The 22,712-nt window shown below is 35.6% G+C and overlaps 1 protein-coding gene across 3 annotated transcripts in view; it reads right to left on the bottom strand.

Annotated features, from left to right (window-relative positions):
- Positions 1-21,564, bottom strand: part of LOC145662111 (methyl farnesoate epoxidase-like) — a 379,435-nt gene extending 357,871 nt beyond the window's left edge. Inside the window, exon 1 of one of the 3 annotated variants that reach the window (XM_081727445.1) lies at positions 21,311-21,564. The gene's annotated coding sequence lies outside the window, so the exon portion shown is untranslated. The remainder of the gene's footprint in view (positions 1-21,310) is intronic. The other 2 variants (XM_081727446.1, XM_081727444.1) reach the window with 2 other exon arrangements.
- Positions 21,565-22,712: the final 1,148 nt, after the last annotated feature.

Raw genomic sequence — 22,712 nt, 5'->3', positions numbered from 1 at the left:
GTACCTTTGGATTATACCTTTTGGACATCTGATCTATAGCCAACGGTTTTTCCCTCCAAATTTTCAGCACTTGTGAGCGTACGGTCTGGATTGATGGTTCCGTATTTCATCCTTTGATCAATAACTTTCTGACAAGCGCTAAATCTAGTTCGTTTTCGGAAGATATAAGTTGAGTATTCGGTTTTCCATGTCCCAATTATCTTTCCGCATATAGCTTTCAAACTGTCACCTCACAACAAAGGTGAATTTAGTCAGTAGCGCCAATATTTATATTGCACTGTATTCTTGAAGCTTACTGATTACGAAAATTAAATATATTATTTAGAAGGGTCTTTTTCTATTGAAAATTTTCAGTGATTTTTTCCATCCCCCTGTATAATGACCTACCTACTACTTCAGTTTTATGGTACAAAGTTGTTTTAGAGTATGCACTTGTTGATATAACGCGGTTGCTTTCCGGTTGGGGTTTATATAATTTTGATATTTCAATAGTGATATTAAGAGTAATTTTATTCAGCACCACGTATTTGTATATATATATATATATATATATATATATATATATATATGAAATTAATGTATGGATGTGAATTTTAAGATGAATGACTTCAGGCGTAGTTATTAATGTATAGATTTATGATACAACGTGCTTTGCTATGCCTACTCTTGTTTATCCGGACTACATTAGATGGTGCCTTAGTTTATCATACCGCCGACATCAGTGCGTGCAAATTGTCTGGAATATTTTCCTTTAAAATTGTGTTCTATTGTATTTTACTAACTCACATGTATGGAAATCAAAGTAAAGATTGCAGACTACGGTGAAATATTTGTAAATCAATCTAATCAAATCTTGATCCAATGAAATTTTTTAATCTTCTAATTTACTCCCCCCCCTTTCATTTAGAAATCTACAAGATACAAGTGATTTTTAATAGTGCAATGTGCAAAGTGGGAATACTTAAACCAAATAAATTTACTGGCCTTTTAATGTGAAATCCGATTACTACCCGACCTACTCAAGGTGTTTACTGGATACTGTTTGCATCAACTATTGCTTATTCCTGAAATTCCCTGAAGCTCCCTGAATACTAAAAGATAAAATTGAAAATAACTTAGTCAATTACCTTGAACATAAAATTTCTAGCGAGAGATAACGTATATTACCTGATTTGTGACTTTATAGGCTGCCATGCCTTTTACTTAATGTCGAAGTTTGAAACTAAATTGTGGCGATTTAAATTGAGAAAGAAAGAAAAAGGATATAAATGAATAAAGATGCTAAGTGCAAATATACGCTGTGTTAGCGCAAAGTGTATACTATTCATTTTTACAAAGAAATATGAGGGCTAAAAACTCGGATAAAAGATCTTTTTCAAGAACAACTATTTTCTGTGTGAAGGGTTACATTTATTTTATTACCAAAGGAGAATTTTCCTTCGTATTTTAAATTATAAAAAATAGGGTTCTACCTACCTTCAGTAGCTCAAGGTTTTAAGAATTCGTATTATATTAATAATTCTAATCATTCATTGTGTTAAGGTTGAATTTAACCCTTTAACGGACCATTTTTCCGATCAGACTGATTTTTTTTTTTTAATGGAGTGGTTTCAGTGTAGGAAACAAGTGAGTTTATTTAAAATCCATTAATGCAAATAATATGGGATCTATGGGATATTTTATGGTGTTTGCATATAGTGTCTAGGCAAAGTTGCACGTTGATATCTGCAAAGTCCATTAGAACCATATAGAACCAATAAAACGCAATGAATGTCAGCGTACTTGCACTTTTGCACTCATTATACTTCTGTCTAACACAAAAAGAAATCAATAGTTCAAAATCTATCCACCTAAACGAACAAAGAAAGCTCAAAGATGACAAGATGACAACTCGGTGTGCAGCAACTAATACAAAGAGTCAAACGCTGGCTTACTATGACATCTATCGGGAAATTCAGAACTTCATTAGTGAAAGAACATTTTAGCTGATACGCATAGCTGCTTTCTATGTCCGAACTAGAAACTACATGGTGCAATACAATTTCAAAGTAAACTTTGCATATATGCAAAGCTGCTTAATGATTATTCAAATATATTTAATTATCTTGTAAATTTTGAACATGTGTCATATCTAAAATACTTAAATTAATAACAATCTCATGTGTTGTTGTGAACCGAAGTGAACTTCACTTCAATAATAAGAATTCTCATGAGTAAATTTTGAATTTCAGAGTTAGTTGTAGAAACTATGTTACTCGGTTAACAGATGTAATCTGAATAAATTATAATTTTCTTTTGTAAGTTATCACACTTCGGTAAAATATGTCATGGATTATAACTTGATGTTGATGAAAGATCAATTGTTACTTATAAATCGAGTATTTTCCTCTTTCTTTCTTTTTCTCTTCATAATTATAATAAAAATATTTGTTCAATTGTAGTTAATACCTTTCCTTTAAGAAAAGTTTGAATAATGTACCTAATACAATTTAATGTATGTTATTATGAGTAGATGGTGGTATGAATGAGGTTTAGTTTCTTAAGTTTGGGAGCCTACAGTAACATTGAATAATCGAATATATTTATTGTGTAAATATGAATCTAAGAAACTACACATTATCTTACACTTAAATTTTGGTAGTAATGAATACCAATTATGACTGAAGAATCAATCGTTTTCTTAATACATACTGATCAATTGTGGCTCTTAGCTTCTAATGAAGGTAAATAAGTAAAAAAAAAATGTGATAAGAATAACCAAACTGTTTTGAAATCAAATAAAGAACTTAAGATAAACCATATTTTACAATATTCAGTTGTTGAAACAACTATAAAATTTTCAATTTCGAACTTACAATACATCGTTAACCTCTGTAGAAAAGAGTGCACAATCACTGTCCAAAGTTATCTATTTTTGCAAAAATTTCACGAAAAGTAATACATTTTCTCATCGACTGAACTAGATCAAAGTACTGCATGTGGTGGATTGATTTAGATCTAGATCGGTGCTGTATGTAGTAATATGTGTCTAGCTGCAACAGGCTCATAGACAGATTTCTCCCTCTTTCGATGTTAAAATTGATAAGTCTACGTCACACATAACGTATTGCAGGCTTTTAACTATATTTAATTAATCATCCCAACATCTTTTCTTTCTTTTATTCGCTCTTTTTTTTCTTTAGTTATTCTTCCCTTTCCCTCTTTCTTGTAATTCTTTCCCTCTTATCGTTTCTCTTTCTGTTATCTTTTCTAATGAGCTATTCTTCAAAAAGTCATCTTAGTCTCCTCCTTTCCCTTTTTCTTTCTTTCTTCTTACTAGCTTTATTTTCTTTTCCTATTCTTTCACGTATCTCTTCCTGTGTCTCTATGGCCGTGCACTTTTATACACGATCTAACATTTAAGTAATATTCTTCGGAAGTCTCATGACTACTGGCATCAAGTTCTTCATCAATGGTACACGACTCCAAATAACGACAGCAGCTTACAATTATAGCCAGATTTGAGAAAAAGATACCAGTAACAACACTAAAGGTCAAATCACACAGAATCGCAGCAAAGTTCTACTGTAAGGATTTTCATTCATCCGGTCAATTACAAATCGGCCCTTTTAACGTCATCAGAAGTATTCAGTACCTGCTGTAATCACACCGAACGACTAAAGACATTTTAAGCATGCTCACATACTGTAAATGAGGCCATTCAGCACCTCCTGTGGTAATTCATCAAACTCTAGCACTGCATCTAACCAACGCCATCCAGGGTCCGAGATAGTAGGCTTTGAGTTGCAATTCAAGGTCCTAGGACATCTAGATATGTTCCGTCTCCGTCGGATAGAGATCCGCAAAACATGGCGGACATTCAAAATTTTATCGTATTCTAAATATTTCTGGACCACGTAGCGCTATATACATCATATAAGAGTCTCTCAAATTGCCGATCCATTACATCCGTCACGATATCCTGGGGTAACACATGCAATATTATCTGTGACCCTAATATGATCCACCCAAATATAATCAAGGCATCACTAACGATTTAGATTTACAATATTGTCTTGATCCGAACGCATTTCTGATGTTGTTAATAAGTGATTTATCATAATAATACATAAATTTTCTTCTATATAATTGAAATGGAACACAATGCACAGTCCAAAACATATTTTTCACTCACGGAAGGTGAGTAAAATAATGAAAACATCCAAAAGTGACAGTAGCCTATGGTGAAGGTTGTGTGAAAGGGAAAGCAAACTTTCTTATAACGACCAATCACAAACTATAACATAACGTTCAGTTAACCTCTACAAATATTTCTGTTATCTATTACTTTCTTGAGAACATAACAATATTTGGTGACATTGTGTTGTAGAGAAATAAAACATGGATTTTGGAAACATGGATTCATACATATAAAATATCAGACCTTTAAAACCAGGTATCATAAAGTTTTCATTCCAATTCTGTTCATCTTTTGGACCCATTCGATCATTGGTCAACCAGAGCTTCGACATGATAATCGAGAAGCCTCTGAGTAATAGTCGTCAGGACATTAAGTATAAATTCAGAAAAAAAAGTGTAGATAATGTATGGTATAATATGACAGTTTGAAATTATTTATAGGTTATTTACATAATATTGTTGTATTTGTAGGTTCCGTTCCTTTTGTACTTTATTTGAGTATTGACTTACTTTATGTAATTATTTCTTTTATACTCAGAGAAAATAATTAGTTTCATTTTGAAAACATTATTCTTGTTCTTATTTTATTCAGATTATCTTCCATCTGTCACATCTGAATCAAATGTCATGATCATTAGTATAATGGTTTCCATGTGACAGGCAACTTATTATATGCTCATTATACTACCAATAACAATCCGATCCAGTATTATGTTGTAGTCATAAATGATGTTTAATGATTATACGCTGTATTTATGATATGGCTCCCCGGAGGGGAATCGAAGCCCAGTAAGTTATCGAGTCTGATGGCAAGACTAATCCGAAATAAAACTCGAACAGTATACTTTATCTCGGAGTGATTATTCAGATGAATTAAAATTATTAATTTTTTTTTTTTGCAAAATAACGAATTATTAACACTATATGAAATAGCAGAACATGGTCGATACGAAACGAAATTATTAACACCGTCATTTATAAATATAGTTTCCAATATATCTCGCTCGGTACTCAGTAGTTCGAAAGACTAAATTATTAAATATCAAGTAGTGTATGGTTTATTCTTAGATTCAATTTCTTCTTAGCTGGCGAATCTACAAATATTGGGGCATCAGACGAGCAATATTAACTATATTGGACTACGAGAGACACTATTTATATTTTGAGCCTAACAATAAAAACACAGTAATTTGTCATTGAAGATTGGTTTATTGTTTTTCGAAATATTCTCCTTTATGGTCAATACATTTTTGCATTCCTTCGAACCAATTGTTAAAGCATTTCTTCAATGTTCTTGAAGTACCTCCATAATATGGTTTTTGAACGCATCAACAGCTTCTTCCGCCGACGAAAATCATTGTGCGCCCAATTTATTCTTGACATTCGGGAACAAGAAGAAGTCATTGTGTGCTAAATCAGGACTGTACGGTGGATAACCCATCAATTCGATTTTTTGAGTGCTCAATAGTCGATTGTTAGACGAGATGTGTAAGAGCTCGCGTTGTCTTGATCAAGAATGATCCGACGGCGCTTGTTTGTTTTTCGTATTTGACCGAAGACCTCCGGTAAACAAATTATTGTCTACCATTCAGAGTTGACCGTTCTACGCTCCTCTAAAACACAGTTACCACATGAGCAGTTTTCCCGAAAAAACAGGCAACCATTTGTTTCGATGTGCTTCGAGCACCAAACATATTTTGTTGGATTTGGTTCATCTTGAAACACCCATACAGTCGACTGCTGTTTACGTTCCGGCTCATATGCATATATCAATGATTCGTCACCTGTTACAATCTTATATACGTCTCTTGAAGCACCGCCATTGTATTTATTGAGTAGTTTTTTTCCTTTGAGTTTTGTAAAATTATGTGGGATCCGACGAGAACAAACCTTTCTCACAGGTTGCCTCAACCTCACAGTATGTCACATGACGATCTTGCAGTATTAGGTTTTGCACAGCATAAATGTTTTCTTGAATTTGTCAGTGAGCGAATGGCGGCCACGATTAAAATCGTTATACTAGCGTTTCACAGTGGGGCTTCATCGCCAAATGTGAAAGTAAGCTGATTGATGCACTCTTGTCTTGATAATCCACGTCGAAAATCGTAATAAATCATCGCATGGAAATTTTCACGAGTTAATTTCATTTTTCCGTTGTCACGCAATCTTCAAGTCAACGTACACAACACAAATAAAGCTACGTACAAAACATTTGGAGTACGTTTTAATCAACAATGTCAAAAGCTTCTATGCAAACGAAAAATGGCGCTTAACTACAATCAGTGTTGCCAAGGCTCAAAATATAAATGGTAGCCATCGTACTATGAGAGTTACGCTGTATGTTATTTATTTGTAGTATTGATAATCTTATTATTAGAATTATTATTTTTACAACACTTCTCCATTCCTATTATTCTTAAATTTAAACTTCTTAATGAAATGAAATGAAAAAATGTTTTATATGACACTTTTGTCCTGTAGGTAGTGATGTGAGGTGGAAAATTATCCACGGAAATTTTCCGTTCTAAACAATATCAGTGATCAAGTAACAATTCCTCATTAAACATAAAATTGATTGATTTCATGTATAGAAAGGTAAAAAGTGGAAGATCGTTTAAAGAATCTGAAAATTTTCATGACTCAGAAAATTTCCGGTACTACGCACGAACAAGTCAAACAGTTTTACATGAATCGAAAAATTTTCTGTCGTGTATTGGAAAACTGAAAAACTTTCTATAAGTAGGAAAATTTTCATCATTTTGTCGCAAAAAGTAAAACAATTTTTAATAAATCGAAAGGTTTTATTTCTATGTTGAAACAAGTGAAAGGAATTTTCGTGGATCGGAAAATTTTCATTATGATGTAGAAACAAGTGGAAAACTTTTAATAATCCGAACAATTTTGAACATTATGATCTTATGTGGAAAATTTTCCACTATATTTAACTGAACATTGAGCAATAAAATTGAATTCCTGTAGAGGAAAGTTGGACATCAACATTTTCCAATTAGCTTTCGGGAAACAACATTTTCTAATATTTCAAGTTGACAAGTAAAAACTTACACAATGTTTCTCTCTTTCTCTATCTCCCTCTCTCTGTGTGTGTGTGTGTACATATATATCTTTGTGTATGTGAAGTGTAGGGAACATAAATCGAGTTCGTAGAGTACAAATATTCCATCCCATTGTTTAAAATATAACAGGAAAGCGAAAAGAAACCTTTGTGAATTTATCAGTTATTTCAAAAATAGAAAATTCCATCATTTCTTCACATATACACTTATGTATTGAAGTAACTACATAAAAGTTCCAGTTTCTTATGAAAATTATTTTTGTAACAGAAAATAAGAAGAAATGCGTTGATTTTTATTGTGTGTAAAGCTATGTTGTTGTTATTAGTTTAGCGCCCCTTTCAGCAGCGAGGCTATATGAGACGTGGACCTACTGATTAACGTGGAATCCGAACCACATGAGCTCCCGCCGGGAATCGAACCCGGGTCTCCCACGCCAAAGGCGCGTACGCTAACCACTTAGCCACGAAGGAGCTCTGTGTAAAGCTATGAGAAAACATCGTATTACCCGTATTAAATTCACGAAATATGATTTTCTGAGGTCAAAAGTGAATTTCGAAGGAAGAATACATTGAAGCTTTTGAAACATTTTTGCAGAAATGAAGAACCGTTAGATTTTCACTTTATGAAACTTTTTTCAGACAATATTTATTACAAATCAATTTTACGGTTAAGCAACGATGTAGGAATAACTGGCGTATGTTTTTATGAATTGGAGAATTTTCCAGAAAATTTTCCGTTTCAAAATTTTCCGGAAAAATTACATCACTGCCTGTAGGTCAAGCGCGACTCAGGATCAAAATGAATAGTTATGAAATAATTGTTGAAATGACAATATGAGAGGAATTGAAAAATCCTCAAGATATTGCACAGATTCAATGTTGCCTACCACGAATTCACATGACCTGGGGCCGAACCACGGAACTAGTAGTATTAGCTACACCAATGTTTCAACAGATAATATTATAGATTTCTTTTGGCATAACATTTCCCAACTGATTCATTCTCGTTAGACCATAGCCCTGTATGGATATATTTTCACAGTTTTTTTACTAACGTGAATACCCGATTAAAATTTAAACATAGATAAGATTATAATAATTGTTGTAATTTAAACGATAACAAAATATGGACGAAGGATTATTATAATAAAGTTAGATTGGATTGATTAAGTCATTTTAGGTTACATTAGTCGAATGTATGAAGATACAACAATATTCGTAAACCGTCATCTATTACATGATCTAAGTTACGGTTATTATTTTTAGCATCTTTATTTCCTGAAACTTACTTTCACAATTATTCAAAAGTACGCATTTAAAATGTCCATAAGTGCGTACTGAGCCTTTTGGTGCTCTGGAACAAACAAATGTGTTCAACAAGGGAATGTTTGAAAAAAATAAGCAAGTACGCTGGCTCATGTCCATTGATTTATATTCGTTATCATTTTATTAAAATATACTCTTGCAGAGAATATTTGAGATGGTCAATAATCTTTAGATTAAAATTTTCATTACAGCTATTGTTAGCATTAGTTATTTCACTACGCAGACGAATTTAGTACTGCTTATCTCGTAGTCTTTAGCCCCACATTCTCAGGTTTTAACTGTGCCAATCATGAGGTGATAGTATTATGCCGAGCCTCAATATGTTATAGATCATTATGGTAAGTTAAATTTCATTTGTTTCTGTAAACAATAGTACACAAACTAAAGAACCGTAGGAATGAAGTAATTTTGAAATTAGTTTTGCCTTTTCATATGAAAACTTAATAAATGACGAAAATACTCTTTGCATATTAAGCAGAACGTTTACTTACATACACAAAACAAAAGATGAATCTTGTACGTATACAATACACTTCTTGGTATCTAGAACAAGGAAGACATACCCGGTATCTTACAAGTTACTTCAAGTATATTAAATGTTTAAGGAAAATGAAATCCAAAAAGGAAATTTTAAAAATATCTCCTTGTGAATTCGAGGAGCAATTAATTGTATATTATTGTTAATGAGGGAGAAAATTCTACAGTAATTAACATCTACCTTGAAAAGTGTATAATGCATGTCACGTCAACACTTTATAAGAAGTCTCATTAAACGTGAATGTTCACAGAGTCGTAATATAGAACATTATAATGATTTGCAGAACAATAACAAACATTCGTTTTCACCTATATTTTGAGTTATACTTTACTAATCTGAGATCTCTCGTGTGTAAACACTTAAAATTCTCATATTTTGATCAAAAATGAAATGAATTGAGATCTTTCTGTTTAACGTCCCACAGATATTGTCATTTATGCTCTTTAGCTATGGGAGGGAATTACTAAAGCAAGTGAATTATGATGAAAAACTTGCTTAAATGAGAATGTGAGATGAAATGCGAGCACCCAAGAAAACCCACATACGATGTTGTCCAGCAGAAGGGCTTACTTTGCCGGGGATCGAACCAGAGACAGTAAGTGTCTACTGTAAGGACCTAGATCCATTGTCATTACAAATTGGTCCCTTTTAACATCGCCAGAAATATTCAATATTGGTTGTAATCACATCGAACGACGATACAAATCTTCTAGTGACTATAATGTATGGTCGAGGTTGTGCGAAAGGAAAAAAAAAATATATTTCCCATAACAATGAATCACAAACCATAACATAGCATTCGGTTGACCTCTATCAATGCTTCTGTTATCCATTGCTTTGAGCAGAACATAAAAATATTTTGTGACGTTGTGTTGTAGAGAAATAAAACATGAATTTTGCAAAACTGGACAGAAAAACAGTATCAATCAATATTTGACATTTTTCTGTGTAAGAACATTATTTATCAAGAAGTATTATTTGAACTTTCTAAACTTGACAACACTGTGTCACGAACTTCGAGAAAAACAAAGATAGTTTTACAAGCAAGGATATTCGTGCATATAAAGTGTCAGAGTTTTAAAACAAGGTATCATACAGCTTTCATTCCAATTCTATCCATCAATCGGACTCATTCGATCATTTTTCAACCGAATGAGTTCGAGCTTCAACATGATAACGAAGAAGCGTCTAAGTAACAGTTGTCAGGACTTAAATATAAATTCAGAAAAAAATGTGTAGCTAATGTGTGGTATAGTACGATAATTTGAAATTATCTATTGGTTATTTACATAATATTGTTATATTTGTACGTTTCTTTCTTTTTGTATACTATTTGAGTATTGACTTATATGTAATTTAGTTTCATTATGCAAACATTATTATTGTTCTTATTTTATTCAGTCTCTCTTATTCTCCCATCTGCCACATCTGAATGAAATATCATGATCATTTAAGTAATGATCTCCATGTGATAGGCAATGCAGTATAAGCTCACTATACTACCAATAACAATCTGATGCAGATTTATGTTTTACTCAGAAATTATCTTTAACGATTATTTTGTAATTTTATGCTACTGGTTCCCGCTAAATCATTGCACTAAGTCTTCCAAAATCATTAAATGGCATTAACCACCTGCCTATTATTGCCTATATGGCACGATAATGTTTTATAAAATTGAAAACCTTTCATTTCATTTTGTCCACTACACTCAATGTTTCCTGTAGCTATCCAACTACGCAGAGTTAAAAAAAAAATGTTGATTCTGTTCAAGATATGGATGGTCTGTCAACATTTTTTCGCTACTTGATGGTGACGTTCGTAATTTCCATAACTTATGAAACAGAAACTCCTTTCCTAATTGACTACTCTGGAATCCTCCATCTCCTTTACTGCAGTCCTTTACGCCGTCACTTAAAGTTTCTGAATCATGCACCTTTGTATAAGAAAAATTACATGTCTAAGGAGATATTCAATGGCTAGTAGTTTTGGAAACATTTCTTTCAAAGATCCATTTCCAACGCTTCCGGCAGTCTTTAACTTTGAAAATGAACGATTCTAAGGAAGCGTTTACACGAATTTTCCTTGTTCATGTGAGTTGATATTTCTCTCAAACTTTGTGAAATGACCTTCAAATTTACCCTGTATACAGAAAGGAAAATGTAGAGAACGGAACAATCAAGTAAGTTAAAATACTCCAACTAACGAGGAAACGGTCTCAAGTGTAAACAAACGATTTGGCTGGGGTCCGGATATGTGTTACGAGAGACCAAAGTAGAAGACACGTATTTTGGCGTTTGGGCCGATACGCAGAAATTACCGACATACGGGGCAACAAAGTGGCCCTACATGCTATAACTAGGAAAGTAATGACGTTACATGTACACAACCGATTTCGCTGGGTTCCGGATATGTGTTACGGGAGACCAAAGTAGGAGACATGTATTTTGGCGTTTGGGACCATACGCAGAAATTTCCGAAATACGGGGCCCGAAAGTATCCCTACATGCTATAGCTAGGAAGCGAACGACGTTACATGTACACAACCTATTTCGCTGGGTTCCGAATACGTGTTACGGGAGAACAAAGTAGGAGACACATATTTTGGCGTTTGGGCCCATACGCAGACATTTCCGAAATAGGGGCCCCAAAATATCCCAATATGCTATAACTAGGAATCGAATGACTTTTCTTGTACACAACCGATTGGGCTGGGGTCCGGATATGCGATACGGGAGGCCAAAGTAGGAGACCCGTATTTTGGCGTTTGGGCCCATACGCAGATATTTCCGAAATACGGGGCCCAAAATATCCCTAATGCTATAACCCCATCAGGATGCCGCGGTCGGCAAGAGGGATTGCCGCCGTCGACGGTGGCAGGCCGCCGGTAGGCAGCCGGTACCCGTCCGCTGCGGCACGACGATCTACTTGTTCAAAATTGCCGACCATTTGCCGAGGCGGCAAGCGGTCGAAAAGCGTAAAAAAAAAATGCCCTTTGCCGACTCTTTGCCGACTGTTGCCGACCGCCAGAGTCGGCAAAACAGTCGGAAAGACCTCTTTCCGACCCTCTTCCGACTCCTTAAGCCGGTCTCTTTTCGACGGCGGCGCCGGCGCTTTTACTGCACCTTTACGGCTGTTTGCCGACTGCTGGAAAGGACCTCTTTTCGACGTCGGCTTCCCGATTCTCCCACAGGCGGCATCCGTCTTCTTGCCGCCGTCGAAAACTGGCCCTTTGCCGACTGGAAATCAACGCTTCAGGAAGGCAAAATTTTCATCAGCTTTTACATTAGTCTTGCCTAAGTCTTCCTCCATGCTATGATTTCTCGACAAGGAGCACCCTTGCAAGTTCTTGAAGTATAAAATACTTGCATTTTTTTGTGTGTCCCAGTATAAAATTTGTTCCTTTTTGCTTTTTTGCAGCACTCTCAGCCAAAAAAGAAAAAATTGAATGGGACATGAAAGTATTATATACTTTCAGAACTTGCAATTGTGCCCTTCATGAGAAATCATAGCACGGAGGCAAACTTACGCAAAGCTACTGTAAAAGGTGGTGAAAATTTTGCCTTCCTGAAGGGTTGATATCCAGTCGGCAAAGGGCTACTTTTCGACTGCGGCAAAAGGTCGGATGCCGACTGTGGGAGAATTGAGAAGCTGACATCGAAAAGAGGTCCTTTCGAGCAGTCGGCAAACAACCGGAAAGGCGCATAAAATGCGCCGGCGCCGCCGGTGGAAAGTTGCCTTTCCGACCAGTCGACAGGCAGCAGAAAAGATGCGTAGCACTGCAATGAAAATCATGGCGGATTCCCACCAGTAATGTTGCACTCGGTACATACGCAGTACATTTCTACAATTCTCAGTACGATTTAAGTGCTATATAGAGGGAAAGTATCTGTGAATGACTTACAAATGCTTAAAAGCGACCTAAAAATAACAACTGAGCAGCTAATAATGAACGTTAAGAATAATTCAATTAACATGTCTGTGGGGCCTAATGTGAAAAACTTATAACAGTCAGTACATTTTCCCCCTGAAAGCACATTTTTCACTATCACGACTACTAGGAACAACACTGTTCTATGCAATCGAAATTTGCTAGTTGCAAACGCTTTCTTCGAAAAAAAAAAAAAAAAAAAGCCGCAGCAATCCGTCGGAATACGGTCTTTTCAAGTTGTTGTTTTCCCATCAACTATTGGAAAAAGAATTTTAAAGGTCAATGATTTTCTAATTTTTTAAAGTACAGGGGTCACACTCCCAATGGAAAATGAGATTTAAATAAAAATTAATGAAGTAAAAATTATAAATAAAAATACTGTAATAAAAGGTATATGGTGACGGAGAGATTCAAACCGAGCCTACACGCAAAAAAAAAAAAAAAAGTTACTAGTAAACAAGAAAAAGGTGGACAGTAACCAAGTTAGTTTGTCAATATATGGAAAACAGAGACGTGTGTGCAAGCAGCCAAGCCAAAAAGGTTAACGAGAGAAGGTGATACCAATCTTGCGTTAATATTGCTAGGTTATAGTGTAATAACTCACAGGGGTACGCTAACCGATCACGTAGTTACCACTATCAATCATAGCTTGTAACCGGTAACCTAGTTAGTATGTTGGAATAACCGACTGCTCGGTTAATGAAACAGGGTGCATCAACTGCAGTAACCGAGTATTTTGGTTAATATAACATATTCAATTACTGAAAGTAACCCATTTACTGGGTTAAAGTAATACGGTAGGACCAAAGTATAACCAAGTAGATCGGTTAATATAACAAATTAAATTAGTTAAGATAACATATTTACTCGATTAATGTAATAAGGTAGGGCAAATGTTTAACCGAGTAGATCGGTTAATTTAACCTGTTCAGTTAATTGAAATAACCCGTTTACTCGGTTAATGTAATAGGGTAAGTTAATTCTAGTAACCGAGTATCTCGTCTAATATATCCTCCTTTATTAGTTGAAATAACCATGACTCAATTTGTTATAACCTCTTTTGCTTTGTTGTCCATATATTGACAAAGTTTCCAGGGTTAAAATTGTGTTTAACCTTTCTGAAGGTTAAAAGTTTATGCCCAATTCAGAATTGTTCTCGCTTTATAATTTTTGAACCACTTAACGTAGCGATGTGAAATAAACATTTATGTACAAAACTAAATTTTTCTCTAGTTTATAAAACCACATAAAGTGACGTACTTATTTTCAATATGAATCTGAGGAAGGTTTCTTATACAGAAAGGTAAAAGCATTGTTTAGAATGATTCAGAATGAATAATTGGAAATATTAATTAATAATAGTATAGAAAAGGATTATCAATGCAATGCGAAATGGTAATTCCTTAATTTCCTATAGTAATTTGCTAATTGAAATTAAAAAAAAAAATTCGGCTGCAACATAACAGATTTCTAAAAGTACAGTAGAGGGTCAATTTAATAATCCATAAAATTATGTTACTACCTTTCTGTATCATTTGAAGAAAGACGAAAAATGTATAGTTTTATAAAAGGGAAAGAATTTAGTTTTGTGGAATGGGTTTGTTTCACGTCAAACTTAAGTGGTTCAACGGTTTATACTGGGACACATTTCTGGGTTCGACATAAAATCTTAAACTTAAAATCAATACAAAATTTTAACCCTGAAAATTATAAAGCACTTCATAGTCCTGTAAAATATAAAGCTTTTATAGTCCTGTAAAACACAATAGAACAGGAGCTCCGTGAGTTTTTACACATTGTGAACAATATGAAACAATTGAAATAAAAACAGAAAAATGTTATAAAGAGTCATGACAGTATCCCACCGCCCTTAATGTGAATTCTACTTTCCATTTCCATACTGCAGAGTTTTTGATATTCTGTTCAATTTATTGCAAATAGATGGTGAATATAAAATTAACTCGAAAAATTATTCACAGAGTCAAATAAACTAATTAAAATATAATAATACTGCAAAATATAAGTTATCCGCATAGCTCAGCCGTTAGGGATTATGTGTATGAATCCACAGTGTAATAGACCTTGTTGCAATGAACCGGCTTCAACGCTATATGTTAGAGATTGCAGGAACTACGTCTACCTGAGTGACGAATATGTAGTCAACCCATTGTGTTACCTGCCTCCAACAGGTGTACCGGGGAAATTCTAGACCAAATGGCCGATACGTCTTTTATTTAAATGATCCCAGTGTACATCACGACGCTGGGTAGATTGCAAAAATTTGGGGTACTCCATCAGGGGATTGAACCCGGGACTATACATACATGAGTCCAACGCTCTAAGCCCTAGACCAGAGATCGTCAACTGAGTGAGACATTTTTACATTCTTCGGAGCTAGTAGGCAGCGAGGTGCATTTACCTTGAGTGAAATCAGAGTAGCTAACTGAGTGTAAAACGTGTTTGAGCTAGTAGTCACATTAGAAGCAGAGAAAAGCTTTGGCCCTTTGACGTACTGATTATTATTTCAATTTTATGGTTTGTAAGTTAAAGCACCGGTTCTCAACTTGGACGGTTCTCAACTAAAGCACCGATTCCAGATCAAGTGAGCTTTGTGGTGAGCAAGCACAATGCGCATAGGGTTTTCTCGGAGTTCTTCTGTTTCCTCCCCCTTTCTTCATTCCACCATTTCATTCATTTCTCACCATCACTGTCTACATTAGCCTCAGTGCGTGATCGTGAGACGTTAAACTAGATATTTCATTCTTAAAATGGAAGCAGTCATTTGCTTCTAAATTCTCTAATAAACATGTTAGCTATTTATAGTATCTAATTTTAATGGATGTTACAAAATGTTTACAAAGCAACTTTACTATGACAGTGATAAGCGAAGAACACGGAGAACAGAATAGACTGATACGTTACTTTGATACAAATCAACGTTTAAAAATGTATAAGAAAACCTGTAAGAGTAATCAAAACTTTAGTCACTGATGAAGAATTCAATTACGTCGAAACAGTTAACTTTTACTTAATCTTTATTACACCCCAAGCGAAAATCAGAAAAGAAAAGAAATCCTGCCATATATCCAATGATAGGAATCGGAGTTTCTTGACAAATCTTTGAAACATTACCTTGAAGCTGCAAGTTAAACAATAAATCCCTAAGTCCCTCACCAGACAAAAAGATGTATTAAAATAGAATATTATATTTAGTGAAGATAGCATTATATTACTTTGAAATAGAACTTCGATACGCGTCAGGGTTTTGCGGCACTATTGTATTGGCAATTGAGAATTTTGTATTCGGTTGAATACAAAATATTACATCTTAAAATAAAACCTTGTTAGTGGAACAAATAAAATGCATATATACTTAAATAAACTAAGGGTAAAATCGATCAGGTGGGCAAAAATGATAAAAGTTGCAAAACAAATACATTTTATGTTCTCCTATGAGTCAATTTGAGTAACATATCTAAAACACAAACCATCTGTAATAAGAATTTAATCGAATGAACATAACTTTGAAAAACGCTATAAAAAAATCACAAAACTATAACTCGGCAGCAGAGACTCCAACATTTAAAGAATAAGACATAATACATAAACCGTATTACGTTATTAAAAGAACATATTTAATATACAGCAAACAAATTATTTTATTATTACATATGCTTAAGTTTAAACGAAGTTTTATTTATAATTTTTATTTTTATGTTTCAGTCTTTGTTTGAATTTAAATAGTCTTAATTTCCAGTTAAATAGGTACTTGTAATAAGTTTATTGAAGCTAAACCGAATAAAGTGAAGCATCTTTGAACAAAGTATAGTTCTAGTAGTATTTTAGATTACTCAGAAATCGTTATGAAATTCAACTGTTCACATTAAAGTCATAAATTCGGAGCTAAAGACGAGATTGTGAATTATCACTTATACCGTAAAACATTTAACTTCACATCAAAGTTAACAAACTGCTTGCCTTCATTTATCTTATTACTAGCAGCGTTCACCCCGCTTCGCTGCGGTCACCCCGGAACGCAATAAACTTTGTTACTTAGATAATTTTTACTTTTTCGCTTTCAAATTGCAGTAAATGTTAAAATTATAGCGCCTGTCATTTATGTTAACCCGCCGAGTCACATGGTCATGCGGGTTGCATATAAATACGTTTATTTTTACCTATGATGAACTAATAACAAAGGATTTGTACGTATGGACACTTGAATGGTCAATTATCTCAAGACACTGGTAATTAAAAATTAAAGTGATATGATAAAAACCATCTAGGGTCCAAATCCTAATAACCCCCCAAAAATGAAAGAAATTGGTTCAGCCGTATTAGCGTGATGAGTTCACAAAGGATTTGTGCGTTCTCTTTTATATATATAGATAATAAGAAGCAATTAAACGTTGTACTTTCCACTGTAACACCATTAATACTGTATGATAAATCACTGTCACTGTCACTATTCTTAAACAAGAAAGAAAACTTTACTGCAAGTATCAGTCAATGTGCAACTATCTGCACAAAATCACAACTCAAGATCAGACATCACCGCTGTAACTGCTACAAAACGAATTTTGCTTGACTACGCTCCTGTTTTGAGTCTCCCTTTTCCACGATTAAATAATAGATCAGATGTATGGACAATAAAGTTGTTTTTGTTGCTGAATTACTACCTTGATGGAAATCCGTTAATAAAGATCAAAAATTAAGAAGTTGAACGCTTAAAATTTCCAAGTTCATGACAGAGTTTGCCCAAGTGGGCCCAGCCCGAAAAAACCCGGTGGGGTTTTTCGGGTTGGACCCACCTGAAAAAACCCACTTTAAATCCCACCTGGGTTTTTGACCTATTTGTTAGTATATTATTGGTACAACTAAGGTGATCACATTGTAAGTGATTTTTATCAAATTTTAGACTTTCCTTGGGCGAATTATATCCTTTCACGTTAAGGTATACAACAACATTCAACATAAGACCTTTATAAAGCTCTGAATGCAGTAAATGAATTAAAAAAAAACTTACCTTAGCTTGAGATAGTTATAGAACAAATTAATGTATGGATTATGCTTATAGCCTTTTGAAGTAAAATAAGCAATTATGTACTTTAGAAAATATTTTCCGTGAATATTGTGCTAGTCGACTCGGCGACACCGAGGGACGTTATCACTCATACGTTTGACGGGTTTAAGGACGGGTTTGTCCACCACAAAGTACACTTGACAGGAGCAGGGTTTGAACCAGGAATCCCATGCACCAGAGATGAACTCTCTACCACTGAGCCACCGCGGCCCGCAAAAAATCAAAATAAGACAGTCTGGTGCAGGTGTAGTTTTGGTGCATTACATTTTGGAAGATTTACAAGTAAATTTCAATACTTTCCATGAAAAGACATGTTTATAAGGAACGAATTTCTACAGGTAACTTAATTACATACAATGTAATACAACTGTATCTTAGGTTTACTAATGTTAAATCATTACAAGTGCTTTACGACGAATAAAACAAATGAGTGCATATGAAAAATGGCTCTATTAGATGTTATTTTCCACGGGCAGCTTACTTCTGCACCGTGTACACCGGCATCATATTTCTGCACAGTGTGCAGAACCTGTATTTTGTTTACAAGTGGAGAGTTACTAGTATGAAACAACAACAAGTGTTGTTGAAACTTGTATTATTCTCAAAACGCACTTCCTTCCACTACCTTCACTTCTGCGCATACACACTATCGCTGACGTGCCTGCTCCCTTCGGACGTATTCCCGCGCGGGCCCATCAGCTTCGCCCTATCTGACTCGGTTCGATAGCATTCGTGCTATTTAGTGGCCACCCAGCACAGATTGTTTTGTGTTCTTTTGCGCTGTTTTTATGCTAGACATCTGGAAGCCTTATTTATACGCAAATCGTAAAAGAATTATAATTTTTCAACAATTACTTCTAGAGGTCCCCTTGAATTTTATTTATGCCGAGTAAAATATATTCCGCCCATTGGAAACCGTCTAGGGGACAATACAAAATAAACTGGTGAAAGAATTATAATTTTTCAATTTTTTTCTAGTATTGCGCCACAAGTAAACCTGTACACAAGAGCGTTTAACCACTACCTCATTTCTCCTGTTTTTTTTTTTTTTAATTGGAAGTTTTCGCTCACATGTGAAACAAGTCCTGCAGTATATAATCTAGTGGATCTTATTAGGTTACTAAAGAGACACTAAATACTAGAGAATACTAAAGGAACACAAACCTTATCATGGCACAAGCATTATGAGAAATTGTCCACGTTTCTCTAAGATAATTATCTTCCTTTTTGTTATTTAGGCTTAAAACTTATGTACAAATCCGAACTTGTGTTCGTTCAGGTTTATTTTCGGCGCACCACCCGGAATAATTGATGAAAAATTTTAATTATTTCACCAATTTCCTTCTTATTGCTTCTAAAATATTTTCACTGGGCGACATGAAAATATCACGCCTGGCATAGATAAAATTATTAACTGCTTCTAGCAGGCAAGTTATCCTTTAACCTCCAGTTGGTTACCGATTAATTTTCTCAGTGTACCACTCACCGCGCTGACGTTTTCCCCTGGAGTAGGATTTCTGCTTGGAAATAGCGTTCCTTTGATTGTATTATAAGAGTCCAGCCTGTATACCACCTCGCTTTATTAAGTATTTTTGCCATAAGAAAAGGTTGCGGGTCACTTTCTCACTCTATTATGCAACAATGGCAAGGTTCTAGATCACTGGTCCCCCTTCCCATTGAGCAGTAATAAAGACAGAAAACAACGTGCCCTTCGGGGCTCTAACCCGCCTTCACTCGCTAACGCTCGCTCGGCAATAATGTGTAAATTAAATGTATAAACTTTAGTGCAGAAAAAAACCAACACAGCTACTAACCTGTATGGGGGACCAGTAATCTAGAACCTTCCCTGCAACAACTTTCACAAAAGACAAAATCAAGCTATCACCTCTAGCAGTACGTCAGAGCACTTAATCTAAAAATTATCCAATCTAACCTAACCTTAATTTAGGGATTTACTGTTGTATCGCAGAACAAATTTGAAAATCGAAAAAAAATGTACCAAAACGTACTCCGATCGGTTATATTTGGTTGGATTAGATTAAGTTACGTTCGATTACTTTACATTAGGTTAGGGGCATAAAAACTACAGTGCAAAAAACACAAACCAATCTGTGCTAGTCAGGGGTGGATCCAGGACGGATTTCTGGGGAGAGGGAGGGAGGTTGTAATACTACTACTTAGAGCTACTTTTGAGTACTCCAAACTCTGTAATGGGTTTGTTTATATATAAAATAAGAAAGTTTCCTCATTTGAAAGCGGGACAATCGCCCTGATCGCACCTCCTGGATCCGCCCCTGGTGCTATTTGGCCACTAAAAAGCACGAATTCTATATAACTGAGTCAAGCAGGGCAACGTTGGTGGGCCCGCGCGGGTGTGCATTCGAAGGAAACAAGTGCGTCGGCGACGGTGGGTATACGCGTAAGCTAGGGTAGTGAAAACATGTGGGCTTTGGTAGTCATACATATTTCGATATCACTTGTTATGGTTTCATACTAGTAACGCTTCAGTTCTAAACATAAAATACAGCTCTCGTACACTGTGTAGAAATACATTGCCGTTGAGTTAGAAGCCACTTACCTTAAAAACTAAGGCATGCAACCTTTTGCAATTTCAAGAAGAAAATCGTGTACTACAGTTTCTTAACTGTCCTTCGTTGTTTTAAATAAAAAATTAAGTGAAATCCTTAAGTTTTTTGTCCCACGGTTATGCCAGTTAGGCTAAAGAAGACGGTGATAATGAGTAATGAATAAAATGGTGGAATGAAGAAAGTGTAAATAAACGGGATAACCCCGACGAAACCCACGCAGACGCTGTTTGCCCACCACAAAGTTCACATGGCGATGGCTGGGATCAAATCCGGGATCCCAAGCACCAGAGGTGAACGTTCTACCACTGAACCAGCGCGGACCCTACAAATTTAATCGAGTTCTTGATATACCTTAGGGGGTCCGTGAAGGTAAGCAGAAAGGTAACAAATAGAATCGAAGTTAATGCACAGGTTGGGCTAGGTAGTACCATTTAAATCACTTTCTTTGATACCTTCCCCCCAAATTTTACATGCCACAGACGCCAGTGCGCGGGAACATACTATAACAGAATCGACCAATTAACATATGTAACACAACATATAAAATTTATGACAATTTGAAATGTATATGCATAATATTAAATTAACTCACCAAATGTATATTGCTCTCTCACTTCATACTCAATGAATAATCCATAAAACTATGAGCGTCCTGCTCCTTCGGGAAGTGATGCAGTATGATATATACTTTAAACGAATATTTTTATATTTATAAACATTTTTCCCCACTTGTAAACTCAACCTCAACGAACTTTGTTTGAAGTTTGAATCCTTCACCCACACTGCATCACCATGTGACAAATGAAGAACGCGAACCGAACATACAAGCAGCGCAACCAGACTACGATTTCTGCAATCAGGCTCTTCAGCGGCACTGTCGGCTCGGCGCCTGTCCGAGCATCTTTTCAAGGTCGGTCCATCCGCTGTTTGCCGACCTTCTTTCGGCTCCTTTACTTGTCGGCACGCCGTCAACGTTTCGGCGTCTTTTCGACAACATTTGCCGCTGTAGTTCCGTCCGCTGTATGCCGACTTTCTGCCGACTCCGTTTTCACAAGACATGTTTTATGGAATTAGTGCCCACCCACAAGAAAAACCTTCGGACAGTTTCAATTTTTACTTCATCATTAAAGAATATACAGGCTATATTCATTTTCCAAAATTCGACTCTTTGCGGCTGGTACGCGTTATTGCAACTTTCGCCGACGTCGTGCCGACGTCGCTTTTCAAGAAATTGCCGGCAGTCTCTTTTTGCAGTCGTCGTCCGACTGTCTGCCGTCTGTTTCGAGAAAGCTTTATACGAGGGAAATATAAGCCCTAATTCGTATTTTAAAGCAACAAATTACCATCTAACTCTCTTTGTTTTCTTTTGGTGAAGGAATCTCTTTTTGATCGTCGCGGTCGAAAATCGAGCGGAAAGACGCCGGTGTCCGGCGCCGGTAATCCCACTGCGGCATCTGGTCGGCATGGACAAATTGTCCGACTATAGGCGCGGGAGAATCCTGATGGGGTACTTCATCTTCTATGTCCCTTTTGGTACATCCATGCCCTCCATAGTTGATGGACTTGTTTCAACGCTTCCAGCGTCTTTCTTGGTTATCTGCCCCTTAAATCTGTTCACTTTACGGGAAAACATCTTTGACAGAGATTTGCTTGTTCGGACGTCAATGTTAACAATGATCATTTTCCGATATGTTCTCTGGTCCAAAAGAAACTTGAATTCTCGTTTTGGAATCTTGCGTGTCCTCTCGCAGTTACAATCTTCGGCGGTTTTACATTTGCAAGACTCAATATCAAAAAGAGAATTTTCCGCGTGTGCAACACAACCTGCAGGAAGTGTTGCTTCATGTCCTTATCGACTGAAATGTTTTTCCTTGGTGTGACACTTATTATAAAATGTTTTCAGCATGTCAAAAACTCTTATTCTGAAACCACAGGAATGCTTGCTTTACGCCAAATATGTACAACTCTTTGTCCAACTAGTTTGCAAATGTCAG

The sequence above is a fragment of the Thermobia domestica genome, chromosome 10, assembly GCF_964235325.1.
Source record: "Thermobia domestica chromosome 10, izTheDome1.hap1.1, whole genome shotgun sequence".
Classification (NCBI taxonomy): domain Eukaryota; kingdom Metazoa; phylum Arthropoda; class Insecta; order Zygentoma; family Lepismatidae; genus Thermobia; species Thermobia domestica.
The sequence above is the reverse complement of the archived record's forward strand: the minus strand, read 5'-3'. Positions and strand labels throughout refer to the sequence as shown.